The sequence below is a fragment of the Akebia trifoliata genome, chromosome 5 (genome assembly GCF_017979445.1).
Source record: "Akebia trifoliata isolate Shusen 1 chromosome 5, ASM1797944v1, whole genome shotgun sequence".
NCBI classification, from domain to species: Eukaryota; Viridiplantae; Streptophyta; class Magnoliopsida; order Ranunculales; family Lardizabalaceae; genus Akebia; species Akebia trifoliata.
Window position 1 is genome coordinate 20,498,153 of NC_141379.1, and position 17,875 is coordinate 20,516,027.

The following is a 17,875-nucleotide window of genomic DNA, read 5'->3' on the forward strand; positions in this document are numbered from 1 at the left end:
GCTTTTCAGGCTATAACCAGATAAAAATGGCGGAAGAAGACCAGGAAAAGACTGCATTTATCACGCCATGGGGTACTTTCCACTACAAAGTCATGCCATTCGGGCTGAAAAACGCAGGGGCGACTTACCAACGGGCAATGACCGCACTATTCCACGATATGATCCACAAGGAAATGGAGGTCTACGTAGACGACATGATTGCTAAATCCGGCATTGAAGAAGATCATCTGGTGAATCTCAAGAAGTTGTTCGACAGGCTCAGAAAGTACAGTTTGAGGCTCAATCCAGCAAAGTGTGTATTTGGGGCAACATCGGGCAAACTACTGGGTTTCATCGTCAGCAGAAGAGGCATCGAGATAGATCCGGCAAAAACCAAGTATATCCTCGAGATGAAAGCACCCGTTTCAGAGAGAGATGTTCGAGCATTCTTGGGAAGAATACAGTATATTAGTCGTTTCATTGCACAGCTTACGCCTATCTGTGAGCCAGTCTTCAAACTACTCAGGAAAGACACACCGAAGAAATGGAACAAGGACTGTCAGGAAGCGTTCGACAAGATTAAGCAATATCTGCTCAATCCACCAGTCCTAGTCCCTCCTACTCTAGGGCGACCTTTGCTGATGTACATCTCGGTACAAGAAACGTCAATGGGGTGTGTGCTAGGGCAACACGATGAATCAGGACGGAAAGAACAAGCCATTTACTATCTCAGCAAGAAATTTACCGAGTATGAAGCAAAATATTCAACACTTGAGAAGACTTGCTGCGCATTAGTCTGGGCATCTCAACGACTACGCCACTATCTGCTTAGTTACTCAACTATGCTTATTGCTAGAATGGACCCCCTGAAGTATCTTTTCGAGAAACCAGCATTAACAGGTCGCACTGCAAAATGGCAACTATTGTTATCTGAGTTTGACATCACCTATGTCACTCAAAAAGCCATCAAAGGGCAAGCAATCGCCGACCACCTAGCCGAGCACCCGTTGCCTGATTACGAGCCATTAAAGACTAACTTTCCTGACGAAGCCATACTGATCACTGAGGTTGAAGACGATAATGAGGAACCAGGATGGAAAATGTACTTCGACGGAGCGGCCAATCAGAAAGGAAACGGAATAGGGGCAGTTCTGATCAAGCCAGGTGGATCCCACGTGCCAATCGCAATCAGACTAAAATTTCAATGTTCCAACAATGAGGCTGAATACGAAGCATGCATAGCAGGGTTGAAGGCAGCACTGGATCTCGAGGTAGATGAAATCGATGTTTTCGGAGATTCAAGCTTAGTAGTCTATCAGACGACTGGAGAATGGAAGACCCGAGAGCAAAGACTGGTTCCTTACCACGAGTACCTGGAAGAACTAAGCTCACGCTTCGATAGGATTTCATTCACGTACATGCCGAGAGCTAAGAATCAGTTTGCAGATGCACTAGCTACACTTGCCTCTATGATCAACATCTCGGAAGACCTAATCATCGACCCTATTGAGATTGGAATTCAAGATGAGCCAGCCTATTGCTTACCCGTCGAAGTAGAAGAATCTGAAGAAAAGCCATGGTATTCTGACATCAAGGCATATCTTGAAGATCGAACACTTCCCTCAGACGCAACGCCAAATGATAGAAGGACCATTCAGAGGCTAGCAGGACAATTTTTCTTGAGCAACGGTATTCTGTACAAGAAGTCGCACCATGAGATCTTACTTAGGTGTGTGGCAGAAACAGAAGCGAAACGACTAATTGAGACTGTACATGGAGGAGTCTGCGGACCTCACATGAATGGTCATATGCTTGCTAAGAAGATCATGAGGATGGGATATTATTGGTCGACAATGGAAAGTGACTGCTATCAGCATGTCCGCAAATGCCATCTATGCCAAATATATGCCAACAAGATCAATGCCCCACCTTCAGAACTACATAATATGACTACTCCTTGGCCCTTCTCACTCTGGGGCATGGACGTCATTGGGCAGATCTCGCCAAAAGCTGCAAATGGGCATCGTTTCATCCTTGTTGCTATCGATTACTTCACAAAATGGGTAGAAGCTGCATCATACGCCAATGTTACCAAGAGCAACGTCATGAAGTTTGTCAAGAACAACATCATTTGTCGGTATGGACTTCCAAGCGGATTGGTAACTGATAATGCTAAGAACTTCAAGAACAAAGATATGATCAAAATGTGCGAAGACTTCCAGATCACTCATCACAACTCTGTACCCTACAGACCTAAGATGAATGGAGCAGTCGAGGCAGCCAACAAGAACATCAAGAAAATAATCGAGAAGATGGCAGTTACATACAAAGATTGGCACGACATGTTGCCCTTTGCACTACACGCCTACCGTACTTCGTTCAGAACTTCGACTGGGGCAACTCCGTATTCATTGGTTTACGGAATGGAAGCAGTCTTACCCGTAGAGGTTGAGATTCCCTCCCTCCGAATCTTAAAAGAAGCAGAGCTAGATGAGACTGAATGGATTCAAGCTCGGTTCGATCAGCTGAATCTGATTGAAGAGAAACGCCTTGCAGCCATTTGTCATGGACAGATCTATCAACGACGAATAGCTCGTGCCTATAACAAGAAAGTTAAGCCTAGGGATTTCTCGCCAGGAGACCTGGTCTTAAAGAAGATTCTACCAATTCAAGAAGACGCCAGAGGAAAGTTCAGACCAAACTATGAGGGACCATTCATCGTACAGAAGGTAATGACGGGAGGAGCTCTGATTCTCACAGAAATGGACGGACAAGTCTTCCCGCAACCGATCAATGCTGACACTGTTAAGAAATATTACGCCTAAGACCTGACCCTGAGATGACGAAAGGCCATTTTTGTTATCCCAAACAAACCATCACACCCTAGTCAACCCTTTTGAGCCATCACGTTCATTTCTTAACCTAAGACTGGGGTAAGTCAACAACTACAAAAAAAAAAAAAAAAATCAGAAAGAAATAGAAAAATCAAAAGCATCAAAAGTACTCCTGGCCCGCATGAGGATAAACTGTGAACGGCTAAAAATACAAAAAAAAATCAAGAAAGTCAAAAACTCGAACACTTGATCTTGGCTCGACCCAAATCTCCAGCCTAAACAAGTTCGAGAGACGCTGGGAGGAGACATAGATCACTTTTCCGAAACAAAAATAGACGAACCCCATGTTTATTCCACTTTAGATCCAGACCTTAACCTTTTTGTAACCTTCCACTACCATAAGCCTAAGCCAACGTTTCGTCCTACTTAAAGTCCTTTTTGATCAGGAAATGTTCTAGGGCAACATAACGACAGTGGCAACACCAATGATCTTGCAACTTGGTCCGGACCTCAAAGTCTTATCAGTCGTTGGAAGACTCGAGAGGGGAATCCAGATCGGATATTCGAAAAAAAAAAAAGAGTACCCCTACAAGAGTAGAGTCGTCGATCTTGCAGCTCAACTTAAGTCACCAAGCCACAAAGACACAGAGACTCCGAGCAGAGTTGTAATGAAAAATCTAGAAAAATACAAGCATGGTCTGAAAGGGCATAGTGAAAACCTGAAAGGGCGCTATGAGTAAAAGAATCAGATTATGGCAAGATCAAAGCCACCAGCACGATGAAAATCCCAAAAAGGACGTCGATGCGTAAAAATGTGGAAACCGGGTCTGATGAAAATCGTAATTGGCATCAGGGGCAATAAAGGTTAAAAAAATAAAAAATAAAAAAATAAAAAATAAAAATAAAAAAATAAAAAAAAAGAAAAACAACTCCTGGCCCGCAAGAGTATAAACTGTGAACGGCAAAATCTTTCCAAAATCCCGAGACCCAAAATAGTCTTCCAATACCATGGCACTGGGAATGACTCTAAAGGAATCAAAAGAGTAATTGACGTTTATATCCTCTGTGATTGGCAAAAATACCAAGATCGTCGCAACCAAAGGTTTTACAAACTTTGAATTTATCGTACTCATTTGATAAAGATATTTCATAAAATTTAAAAAAAAAAAAAAACTACTATTTTGGCCGATGATGAAGATTCTAGGACTTATTCAAACTTCAAGTTTTCAAAGCATTAGATACACCTGAGGCCAAGTAAGTACAAAACCTATTTTCTTTACATTATTCTTTCAACATTTTGTAATAAAAAGAAATCAATCAAACATCATGAAAAAAAGAGTCAAGACGTTCCTACAAAGCACGGATTCGGGCAGCCCGACTCATCATCAATTTTTCAGCCTGACTCATCATCATGACTCACTAGACAAGACGCGAAGGCATCGAAGAAGGGACCGCAGGCAAACCCCTCCTAAGATCACTCTCCGGGGCTACCGAGGTAATAAACCATTGATCATCGAACTTACAGTTGCAGCAATGGAAGAGTTTATAAGAATGACCTAACTAAGAAAAACCCTTGGGGATGCGTGACCTTAACGATGCTTATGAGATTCTAAGTGAAGATGAGTACATACAAACATTCCCGAGGGGAATTGGACCAAAACTATTTGGATTGAAATCAGAAGCTTCTGAGAAACTGTCGTTGTTATCATGAATCACATTAACCTTGTTGAGATCCTTATGGATGTGAATCAGTGGTCCACCGTGTTTTCTAACATTGTTTCAAAAGCAACAACTCTTGAAGTCGTATCAATAGGCGTAGCAGAAAACTACAATGGAGCCCTCCAAGTGATGACAACAGAATTTCAAGTCCCTTCACCTATTGTTCTGACTCGAGAGAGTTTCTTTGTAAGGTATTGTAAACAACATGCTGAGGGAATTTGGACGGTGGTCGATGTTTCCTTGGATCATTTGCGTCCTAGCCCGATATCGAGATGTCGAAGAAGGCCATCAGGTTGTTTAAATCCAAGAAATGTCAAATGGTTACTCCAAGGTTATATAGGTCGAACACGTAAAAGTGGATAATAAAGCAGTTCATAGTATATATAAAACACTGGTTAACTCCAGCCTTGGGTTTGGCGCAAAGCGTTGGGTTGCTACCCTAGATCAACAATGTGAACGCCTTGCAAGTGTTATGGCTAGTAACATACCCGCTGGAGATGTTGGTGTGATCACAAGTCAAGAAGGGCGAAAGAGTATGTTGAAGTTAGCTGAAAGAATGGTGATGAGTTTTTGTTCTGGTGTAAGTGCTTCTACTGTTCACACATGGACAACATTATCGGGAAGTGGCGCTGAAGATGTAAGGGCCATGATTGGAAAACGCATAGATGATCCCGGTCCTCTGGTATACTAAGGCTTCCAGTCCCACCAAAGGGAGTTTTCAATTTCCTTCGCGATGAGAACTTTAAAAGTGAGTGGGACATTCTTTCTAATGGCGGTGCTGTTCAAGAAATGGCACATATTGCTAATGGTCTTGGTCGATTCGGTTCCAACTGCAAAACTCTCTCTTGGATCTGTGACAGCTGTTAACAACCATATTGCAAGTACTCCAAACAGCAAAACTCTCTCTTGGATTTGTGGCGACTGCTAACAACCTCAGTGCTTGCACCATTGAAAGGATCAAAGGTATCAAAGGACAATGCATGAATTGAAGGGGTAGCTTATGATAGAAACAGAGCAAGATCAACAAAAGAAGGTAACAAAAAAAAAAAAAAAAAAAAATCAAAAGAATTTCAAAAACCTTTTGAGTTGCACTCAACTCCGATTTGTCAAAACACGATCGAAGAAATAGTCGAATTTCAAAACTCATCAAATTTTCATCAAATCAAAGATCTCACACGAGCTCCGCGCCATCGAGATCAATGAATTAATAAAGCAAAACTCTGTCAGACCCCGTGCTTGAGTAACCATTTTCCACAAAAATCTTCAATACAATCGATAATTCAAGATCGTGTTTTTACAGAATTTTTCTGGCCCGTACAAATAGGGGTTTAGTCTATTCTTTGCAGTTCTTTGCACGCAATTCCTGCAAAGAAGGGCAGCTGTAGACACCTCAATTTGAACGGGCCACTTCTCGAAAGGGCCCAAAAATATCGATTTTCCAAATAAATGGGCCAACGGGCCTTAAGGGCCCAACTCATTGAAAATGGACATTTTTACCAAACCGAGGCCCCTAAGACCTCTCAATGGTTTAGGAGGCCACCAAAAGGACTCGGCCTACCTTACGACTTCCCAACATTCACCGCTCCGCTTCCAAAATAAAAAACGTCAAATTTTCGATAAATTTCACCAACGGGCCTAAAAAGCCCGATTCGCCAACACGTGGCATTTTTGATCAAATTAATGATTGCAAAAATCTAAAAAAATTAAAAATTAAAAAGGTGAGACTTGAGATGCCTACCCCTCCTCTACTATCACCGCTCCGCCTCCGTATTCGTAAAAATCATTTCTAAAACCCAAGCCCAACACTACAAAGCCCACAAATCATTAACCATATCCAATTCATTATCCAACCCACAACCCTAACCCATAAACCACAACCCACATCAACCAATCACTCTTTTATCATCAAAAGATGACACATGTCATCACCCCATCTCACCTCCCTCACCCAACTACCTACCCCATTAATTTGCTTTAAATCCCATCTACCCACACATCAACCCATCACCTTTTCTCTCAAATCAAACACATCTACCCACACCCCTAACCTATACCTCCCCTAATCTACCCTCATCATTCCCTACAAAACCTACATCTACAACCTAAACCTACACCATCCTCTCAAGTCAAACACTCAACCTCTCCCATCAACCTATCCCAACCCTTCATTTCCACCCACTTTAACACATGGCATCATCTCCTTCATCCTCCCAAAATATCATCAACCACCTCTTTAAATCCTCATTCTCTTAAACCAAACACCATTTAATCTCAACCACCATCTTAAACTTACCTCACCAAACACTCCACCCAAATGGGTTGGGTAGGATCCAAACCATTTGGGTCAAAACTCACCCATTTAACCCCCCTTACCTAAATACCCTCCAATCTCCTCTAAATTACACCCACTTCTCTCTCAAACTCATAACCATTCTACCCATTTTCTTCACTTCACCCCATTATATCCCTAAAATAACTCCTAAACATCTATAAATACCCTCCTCCTCTTCACAAAAATGGCCCCAACTTCTCATTACAAAACTTCTCCCCAACACTCTTTCTACTAACAACCATCACCAATTCTCACCAAGTTTACCAACTCTCTCTCACAAATCCTCTACAAGTCTCACTAAAACAAAAGAAATCCCTACTCTCTCTAATCACCTCTTCCCCTTCTCATACTCCTATATTATACTAAGGACTCAAGAAGACTCAAGCAATAAGAAGAAAAGAAGAAACAAGATACAAGGTGGGTTTGAAGCACACCCCCCTCTCTTTCTCTAACCTTCTACTCTTTCCCTCTTCTAACACCCCCTTCTTCTATTTTATTTTACCCTTTTTGATGGTTGGGCCCCAAGGCTAAGGTTCATACGGGTCATTTTCATTAATGAAATGACCCTACGATCAAGCCGAAAATGAATCCCTACTTAGGGAACAAATGCACCCACGTGGCACATTTTTCACCTTCTTTTAAAAATCAAAATGATCGAATTATTTGAGGTTACCGCCACGTGGCGGGGAGGAAAGGGTGCCTAACACCTTCCCTTTTCTTCAACCGAGCCGCTTACCCAAATCTCGAGGTTTGACTACCCCTTTATCCATCGTGAGTCACTAAAATGCCAAAAATCTCATCTTTTGGAAAATGTACCCCGGGTGACCATTCACACCCACTTCCAACTTGAATGGTGGCGACTCCAAATCATTGTAGATGTAGTCATCATAATGACGAAATCACGCGTCTACAAGCCATAAGGGAACATGTAAAAGAAAAGAAAGTGATCATTAAGCACATTAACACTAAATTGATGATCGCTGATCCTTTGACTAAAGGTATGCCACCGTTGAAATTCAAGGATCTTGTAGTGAATATGTCACTTGGTTCCATTATGTGCTTTTTCATTTTATGTACAATGTTATTTAATGAAACTCTTATGATTGTAATGTTTTCTCATATTTATGTGCACCTTAATTTATTTTGAGAAACCTCATTTGTGTAGGACTAGAATAAACATAGGATTTATTCATTAAGAAATGTTATCACATAAAGTATAATATTAATAAATAAATACATTGTAATACATGGAAGGTAATACTTGTCATTAGAGGATTTATCACCACGATTCATGTATTTATTACTTAATACAGATTATCAATGGGTTTAAGATAAGACATTTGTACTATGGACCAAGTAGGAGAATGTTAGCTTTCAATTCTCACAGACGAATTTAAAAGAAAACTTGATTTAACCTTAATTTTCAGAGCTCTTGAGCTAGTCCACGATGTCTTCCCATGTCTCTTGAAGCTTAAAAACGTGACCTATGAATAAATCAAAGTGGTGATAACTGATTGAAACGTGGACGAGTGCTTGATAGAAACCTCGGTCAAGCTAGGTTATATTTAGATCCGTTTGGTCTCCAAATTCTTTACTCTCAATCACTCCTTCAGTCTTACACCATCTAATGAGAGTGAATCTGAGTTTTGAAAGTGCCAACCAAGACAGAAAAATAGTGAGCGGAAGTACGTGAAAAACAATAACTGGATATATGATTTTCATACGATTTTTGAGCATTTTCAGATTTCGATTCTCTTTAAGTTTTTATTTTCACAATTTAAGAATCTATTTTACGATTTAACAATGGTGACTCAAGGAGGTCATAGCAATGAATAAATCCTATGAGTCTGTAATTGGGGATATCTTGTAGTTGGACAAACAAAAGGAAATAGTATCACATAAGTTGTGATGCAAAAAGGTATTTTTCTTAATTTATTATATTCTAATTTTTTTTCTTTTTTCTATATAAAATATAGGGGGTTAAAAATGGTAAGGTGAGTTGGGCTTTTCTCAACCCCAATCCAATACCAGTTAAGACGTGAGAATTGGGTTTGTGGAATTTTTTGTTTTTTCAAGCACCCAAGGTGTTTGGTTTAATGCTACAAAAGGTTTTGTGCCTTATGTAGATACCCCATTTTTGCATCTACCCAATTTGATAATTCGTCACTTGGTTGTTGTGAATTCCTAATGATAAGCATAAAAGAACTTGAAGGCTTGTGAGTACTGTTCTTGATTCCTTCTGTTTCTAGTTTTTTTTTCATCCCCTACTCATCACGACTCGACATAGAAGTTTACGCATGCTTAGGATCGCTACATCTTACGCCCGACTTAGCAATCACGAATGCATAGATTCGTTACACAGTTCAATAACTTAAAGATCACGCTACGCTAATAAATTACAACCTCGAGACTTAGAAATAACCACACAGGGATTGAAAGAATCCTCACGTTAAAATCTGTAAAAATCACAAAAATAACGAAAATACCTTTCATAAATTTTGGACCTCCGAAAAATCTTGAAAGTACCTCCATTGCACTTAGAATGTGATTTTGAGTCTAATGGGATCCAAATCGATGAAAACAGAGAAATTCAAGAAAAATCTATAAAACTCACCAAAATAATGAAAATACCCCTCATAAATTTTGGACCCCAAAAAAATCTCGAAAGTACCTCCATTGCACTCAGAATGTGATTTCGAGTCTAACGGGACTCAAATTGATGAAAACAGAAAAAATTAAGAAAACTCATAAAAATGACCAAAATGCCCCTCAATATCCAACTCTAACATAGAGACCCTAATCCCTAGGAAAATAAAATTCAAACCGAAAATTAAAATAAAATTCAAATGAAAAATTAAACTAAAATTTAACCAAAATCCAATTAAAATTCAAAATTTAACATCAATTTAAAATCGGAAATCAAATTAAATTTCAATTAAAATTCAAAATAAAAATTAAGCTTAAATTAAAAATCAAGAAACCAATTAAAATATAAAATCAAAATCAAGTTGAAGATCATTCAAAAAGTAAAATTAAATCGAATCGATCAACCAATCAAAAATAAAATCAAATCGATCAACCAATCAAAATCAAATCAAATCGACCAACAACCAATAAAAAAATTAAAATCAAATTGAAATTAATTAAACAATCAAAATTTAAAATCAAACACAAATTCAAATTTAATTTAAATTAAAATTCAAATCAAAATATCGACTCGAATAACGAATTTAATTGAAATCAACCGATCATAATCAAAATCAAATTATCGACCAATGACAACTCATCGACAAGAGACCGTTAATGAAGCGAGTTGCGTGGGATCCCTCTCCCATTCTCTTTCAAAAATAAATAAATAACCCAGATTTTCTTCTTCTTCTTCTTTTCTAACACCAATGTCTCCAAAACTCCTCTAAACCATGTCTTCTCTCCCATTTCTCCCTTTCTCACATTTTGATTAGGGAAAATCATTATAAAACATAAGAAAAAAACAACCATTGAAAGGGGGGATTTTTTGGGGACTGCTCTCTAGAAAAAAAAACTGTTCCATCATCTTCTTCCAAAAAAAAGAAAAAAGAAAAACCCCATTAAAAAACCTGCAACTCCTTTCTCTTTCATTCTCTCCTCTCTCCCATCTCTCCCTCCTTCAAGTTTTTGGAAAACCATCATATAACAACAAGGAGGAAAAAAATGTTTTTTGGGGGCTGCTCTCTAAAACAAAAAAAAAAAAAAACGTTTTGACTACCTCTCTTTCATTAAACCTACAACATCCTCATTTCCTATTTCTTCCCAATGCCCAACCACCTCCCTCTCTCTCTCTCTCCCCACTACATTCCTCCCTTGCTACAACATTATTCCAACCCCTCTCTAGCCATCTTCACCTTGTTGCCCTCTTTCAATTCTCCATTTAAAAATTTGTAGCTTCTTTTTAACCATTAAAAATAAGCAACCTCTTCACCATTAAAAATCAGCAATCTCTTCTTCATTAACACCCAACAGCCCTCATCTCCCTCGTTTGTCATGTTTTACAGCAGCTCCTATTTATTACGTTTGTCGCCATTAACTTCTTCTCCAAACAGTCACATGTTCATTATGTTTTTCTGCCATTAAATTCTTCCCCCACGATTCTCTCTCATTTTCTCTTCTCCAACATCTCTCTCTCACCCTCTTTGCTTTTCTTTCTCTTCATCAAGTTCCAATATCCATAAAAAAAATATCACAGCCATAACCACAATGACCCGCACAGCACAACTCACAAGATATTCCGAGGTTCTTTTTTGAAGGAATCCATGCCTCTGAAATTATTCGGTGAAGGTAAATTTTTTATTTTATTTTTATTGTTTCTTGATTTCGTATGCATTTGAATCAATTCACTGATTTTTTGGGTATGCGTGACACTATGACAATCTTTACGATTCTGAAATATTAGTGGATCTATTCGCCCATTTTTTTTGTTGATAAATTGATTGGTTAACTTACTAATATTAAGTTGGTGGACCGGCTCATTGGGTGTTGATATTTATCGGGTCAATTCGTCGATTTTTTATGTTATTGGGTCAACTCATTAATATTGATATTAATCTACTAATAAGCTTTTTGGTGTACACAAAAAATAAAATAAAAATCGATTTTCTCAATAAAAATCAACGAGTCAACTCACTGATTTTTGTGTACATTAGAAATTTCAAATCAAAATTGTTTATGAAATTAGACATGTGAGTCACTCACTGATTTTGGACGCACGTGACAATTCAAAAATCGAATTTCTTTGGTTAAAAATGTTTGAGTCGACTCACTGATTTTAATACATGTGACAATTCATAGAATCAAGATTTCTTTGATTAATAATTCGTGAGTTAACTCACTGATTTTAGTACACGTGGAAATTTAAAAATCGAATTTCTTTGGTTAAAAATGTGTGAGTCAACTAACTAATTTTAATACATGTGGTAATTCAAAAACTTAAGATTTCTTTGATTAATAATTTGTGGGTTAATTAACTGATTTTAATACATACGGTCATTCAAAAAATCAAGATTTCATTGACTAAAATTGTTGAGTCGACTCACTGATTTTAATAATGTGGCAATTCAAAATTCAAAATTTCTTTGATTAAAAATGTGAGTCGACTCATTGATTTTAATGCACGTGACGATTCAAAAATCGAATTTCTTTAATAACAAATGTGTGGGTCAACTCACTAATTTACTGCATGTGGCGATTCAAAAATCAAATTTTCTTTGATAAAATTTCTTCAATGAATCAATTCATTAATTTTGTGTATATGACATTAAAAATTGATTTCACATTTTTCAAAATGTAACTGAATCGATTCACAAATTTTAGTGTCACGTAAACCTATTAAATCATGGGATTCCACTACACGATATTCAAGAAATTATGTAATTATTTTAGCTATAGGATTTGTTTAGTAAATCCAATATGATTTGATGATGATTGGACCCTAGTTTGACCTTTAGTCTTTGAATGTTGATCGTAGGATATTTTTAGATTGTAGTAGAGACTGATCATCTTGATCAGGCGGGTTCAGTGCCTAACACCTTCTGAAACCTGTAATCTAACCCCTTACCCATTATTCGTGGATCAACCCAATCCATTTTGGAGTTATCTATGGTTCCTAGACCTAAACTAGGTGGCAACTCCTTATTCTTTAAAAATCTTCGATTTACGTATACGGACCCCTATTAGCTATTTAGCAGACGGAGGGGGTCGAGGTGATTTCACCTTGCTATATAAAGCTTTGGAGGTTATAAAATTGGATAATGGTTGGTCCATCTTGTCTTTATAAAAAGGGTATGTTTAGGTGTGTAGTCCATGCACATCAGTTTGTAATGTACTTTGAAACCCACTTATTAGATGCTTTACACTCGCACAAATTTTAGTACGTTGAAACCCCTATGTAAGAAGTAAAGTAATAGATGGGATGTGCATCAATGGATGCTAAACTTGATCAAACTCGCTGGATCAAATTTTTTTTTTTGGGACCCAATTGAGATAATTAGTCAATTGAAATTGATCGATTGATGACTCAACTAGTCATGAGGGTTTAATCCGAATCTAATTTGTTCTTTGATGACCCAATTGCCTCGAGGGATACAATTTTATTAGACAAAACTCGCCAAAACAAGCTTCATCAGATTAAGTAGTTAAATTTATTATTTGGGAACTCAACCGAGTCAAAGGACTCCATCGATTTAAGGAATTCAATTTATTAATCGGGAAATTGGCTAAGTTGAAGGATTCCAAAAAATGGGGTAATTCCATTTATAACTTAAAAAATTCGATTGAGCCAATGGGTTCCATCGAATCACATGACTTTGGGAACTTGATCAAGTCAAGGGACTCCATAAATTTATTAATTAGGAACTTGATGAGTCAAGCTATTCAGTTTAAATTTAGAAATCTGATCCAGTCAAAGGACTCTATTGACTCGATCAAATTACGTGATAAATAGCTAAGAATTTATCTGAGTCAAGTAACTCAATGGATTAATGGAAAATGTATGTGAGTATTCAATTTAATCTAGACTCACCGAATCATATGATATAAGTAGGGGTTTGATTTGAAGGACTAATTTGGTAATGGGAGACTGACCCCAACTCAATGAGTCAAGTGGGTTTGACCTAGGAAATCGATTTATAAATCGGATTTGATCAAACCATATTGTTTGAGCCAATGAAATAAATTGACAACATTGAATTAGGAACTAATTGCCTTATTGTTTTATGTAATTATTATTATTTTGTGTTCACATTACTTTAAAAGATGTAGAATGTAGAAGAACCTAACTAATACCCGATTCATTTGGAGAGTTTGGTCTGCATCCTAAGTTGGTCGTATGGGACCACTTCATGCAGCACCCAACTCATATGGGGAGTCTGGTCCACATCCTAAGTCGATCATATGAGATCACTTAGTACAACACTCGACTCATATGGGAAATTCGATCTACATCTTAAGTCAGTCGTATGGAACCACTTAGCGGAACCCTACTCATTTGGGAATTCAATCCACATCCTAAGTCCAGCATACAAAACCACTTGGCACAAAGCTTGATCGTAAAGGGGTCAATCCACAACGAAAGTCTTGGTTCGTAAGGGGAGCCAAGCCCGGTCATAACGAGATCAACACACAACAAAAGTCTTAGCTCGTAAGGGGAGCCAAACCCAATCATAAGGGGTCAGTATAATGAAAGTGTTAGCTCATAAAGTCCAACTATAAGAGAGTCGATACAATAAAAATCTTGACTCGTAAGTTGAGTCAAGCCCAACTGTAAGGGGGTTGACATATAGCAAAAGTCTTGGCTCGTAAAGGGAACCAAGCCCAATCATTGGGGGTCAATCATTTGTTAATTAAAGTTTGATTCATAAGAGGAACCATACCTGGTCATTGAGGGTTGATTCATTCTTTTTTGCTTTTAATACTTGGTTTGTGGGAGAACCAAACCCAACCATTGGAGGATGGTACATTTATTTTGTTCAAGACTTAGTTTGTGAGAGAACTAAGTTCGAATATAAGGGGTCAGATTTATTGGATTAAAGGCTTGGGTTCATGAAGAAATCAAGGTCAACCACTAGGGATCTATAAGAGAATATTTTTATTATTATAAAAAAGGAAATAACAAAACTAGGAGAAATGGACAATGTATTTATAAGAGAACAATACCTCGAGGCATGCAACAAAATCAATGGTTCAAGTAAAACGACGTAATCATAGTCATCATGCTTTTGAAAAGTAAAATAGTCGGATGACACATAGCATGGACATTAACTGAATGAATCTTAGACCTTGAAATGAGAATTTATAGGATACGTGGTCCAACATGAAAATGCCATGTGTCACATTGTACCGTTTATTTGTTCTTGGGCGCTTGAACTAAAAGTCCTAACTCCCGAGAAGGGATATTGTGGATGATATTTTTTGTTGGATACCAAGGGATGACATGTGGTGCCTAGGGATTCAGGTTATGCATGGAGATTCGAGCCAACTTATTTGAGAGTTAGCTTGGTGGTTTGGTTTCAAGCCAACCATGGGTTCAGGTCTCAGTTGATCGGGGGAAATCTAATCAAGAAGCGTAGTAGGGTCGTTCAATAAGTCCAAATTCCTAAAAATCAAGGATTAGGTCAAAAGTAGTTAGAATACTAGTAAGGGAACTCTCAAAGAAGAAGGAATGAATAGGGATTAGATATTTATTAGATACATCAAAAATAAGCAATTAAAATCTATCTTTTAAATTGGATAAGAGTTAAATCGATAACAAGATCGAAAAGGATCTTAGGGTTTCACCTCTATAAATACATGGATAAAGACACAAAGGTATGAAATTCTGACTTAGGCATCAGAGAGGCGTTGTTGTAGGCACACCCAAGGGCATGAGGAGTGGAGATTGGACACGAAAAGGGGAGATCGTAAGACATTGTCATAGATCCCAAGGTAGTGTAAGATTTTTCATCTGCAACATACACGAAACAATTGACTATGATCATAATATTAGGTTGGCAAGCAAAAAGTGGTCATTGTTACTATACACTTCAATGCCAGAATTCTATAAAATCATATGGATCCATTTTTTTAGTTGAATTTTTCTTAATATTTATTTTTCATATTTTAATTTGATCAAATATCTAATTGCATGTGTGAGGAATTCTTTTGTGTACGTGTGTAGGTTAGTAATAGATGGTACTAAATAGTTATAAAATGAATGTAACTGGGTCCAGGCCATGCGTGTGTTGTTATCGCATTTTAGTTCCATTATCTAACACATGCATAAATCATGTGTGTCGTAGGCACAAACAAACTCTAGTATATATATAAAACACTTCTTTATACCCCTATAAACATATTTATCGGTTTAAGATGTGATTGGAAACATCTTACGGTGGATATTGATTCCCTATAAAATAAAAGAAAAAAGCCACATAAAACTAACTCATTACTAGAACCACCTTACCCTCCATTTATCTTAAACCACCCCTCTCTACTTTTTAAACCCCAAGTATTTCAAAAAATGGCTACAGGAAAACTATTTTAGGGATAAAAGTATCATTGACCAGTGTTACAAAACATTGATTTATCTGCACTTTTTCCAAGCATTTATCTTGATTTTTATCCTTATTTTTCTATATTAAGTAAATAATCATGTTAAGCCTTAAAATATCATGTAGCATGTTCTTCTATATTAATTAGGCTTAATTATGTATAAATAATTGCATTTGTTGAAAAATCCTAATTACGTGTGTTCACTATGCAGATCAAAGATCAGACCATCATATTGGATTCTAAAATCAGAAAATAGACATTGCATTACAAATTGGAGGACCAATCAAGCATCCTTGTCAAATTTAAAGACCCAAGGTTTCAACCCAACGGCGACGCAGTGAGCCATTTGGATGGCGCGATGGACCTCGGTTAGAATGTCCTAAAATTGTGGGAGTGTGCTTCGCACATGATCTTATCTATAAATCCTATGACGACTAATAATGGATCCTTCCAAAACCTATGATTTCTATAAATAAAGCATTTCTCAATGTAGAAATAATCCCTTTCTTTGGACCCTCTTCCTTTAACCAAAAGCCTTTGGCCTTTTCTATTATTTTTCTATTTCTATCTTAGGTTTTCCATTAAAATTTTGTAAATTTATAAGTGAGAGAGTGTAACTATCTTTATTCAATGAAGCAAGGCTTGTTCTTCTCCATCTATTTTTCTCTATCACTTACAATGACCTTATGCTAATCTCCTCTCCATTGGAGAGTAGAGAAGCCTAAAACAAGATTACTTTGTTATATTTAATTTCTTTGCCTTTTAATTTCCTTTAATGTTCATGAGTTTTCTTCAAACCTTATCTACTCCTATGGATTAAGGTTATAGATGAACTCTTACACCATTTACACTTAACTTAGATGCTTCATACTTAGATAAGATCTAGATGTAGCATATTTAATCTAAATATTTGCTAGTAAGAGATTTACATATTAGAGAGTGAAGAGATTCTATTTTAGTGTTCTTTAAATCTAATTTTATCTTGTAAATCTTCCGATCTAAGAAGCTAACATCAAACCCTTATGATTGAGTTATCAAAGAGGTTAGGAATTAGATTTTGATTGAATAATTTCCTCTAGGTCGATCTCTTTCCAATGTTATTTCCCTTAGTGGTTTTAGCTTTATTTTACTTTTTATTAGTTTAATTCCCAATAGGTTTTTTTTTTTTTTTTTTTTGATACTTCAAAAACCCAAAAACAAATTTATTTATTGGTTTAGATTAATTTTTTAATCTTACTTTGATTATATCCCCATTCTCTTGGGTTCGATCCCTTACTTGCCCCACAAATCAAGAAAATTTACATTTATATTAACTTCTATAGGAAGGACAACAATAGTCCCCATTGATCCTCAAAGAAGTGTTTTTGTTTTTTAAATATCTAATTACTTACTTCTTTCTTTTTTATCTCATATATATATATTTTTTTTTGTAGGTATTGAAATTAAAGAGAAATGGCGAAAGGGACAATAAGAAGACTTGAATCATTCATTTCCAAGGCATTTCATTTTGGAATCATGTTATAGTGTGAATCGTTCATGATGGTGTTGGTTTGGAATTTTTAATTATATTTATTTTGGAAAAGTTACTTTAAGGACCCCGAGAAAAGGACTTTTTTGTTCTAAATAGTCCCTAAGTTTTGGGCGATCTCTTAAGAGTCAATTTAGTAAAATTTTCTTTTCTTTACAATCCCTGGACCTCATCTCAAGTGTATAATGTCTTTGAAATACCCAAATTACCCTTTTATCATCTTCTTCAAATAGTTAGGATTTTCAATGACGATTGCAATCGTTTTCAATGATCTTTGATCCTGAATGACAAATGGAGAATGATATTCTCCTACTTTTGAACATTTAGACTCATTTTTTGAATTATTTTGATGTTACATTAAGAAAAATGAATAACGAAGTTGAGATTTGAATTTTTTTTATGATCACATCGTTACTTTTGATT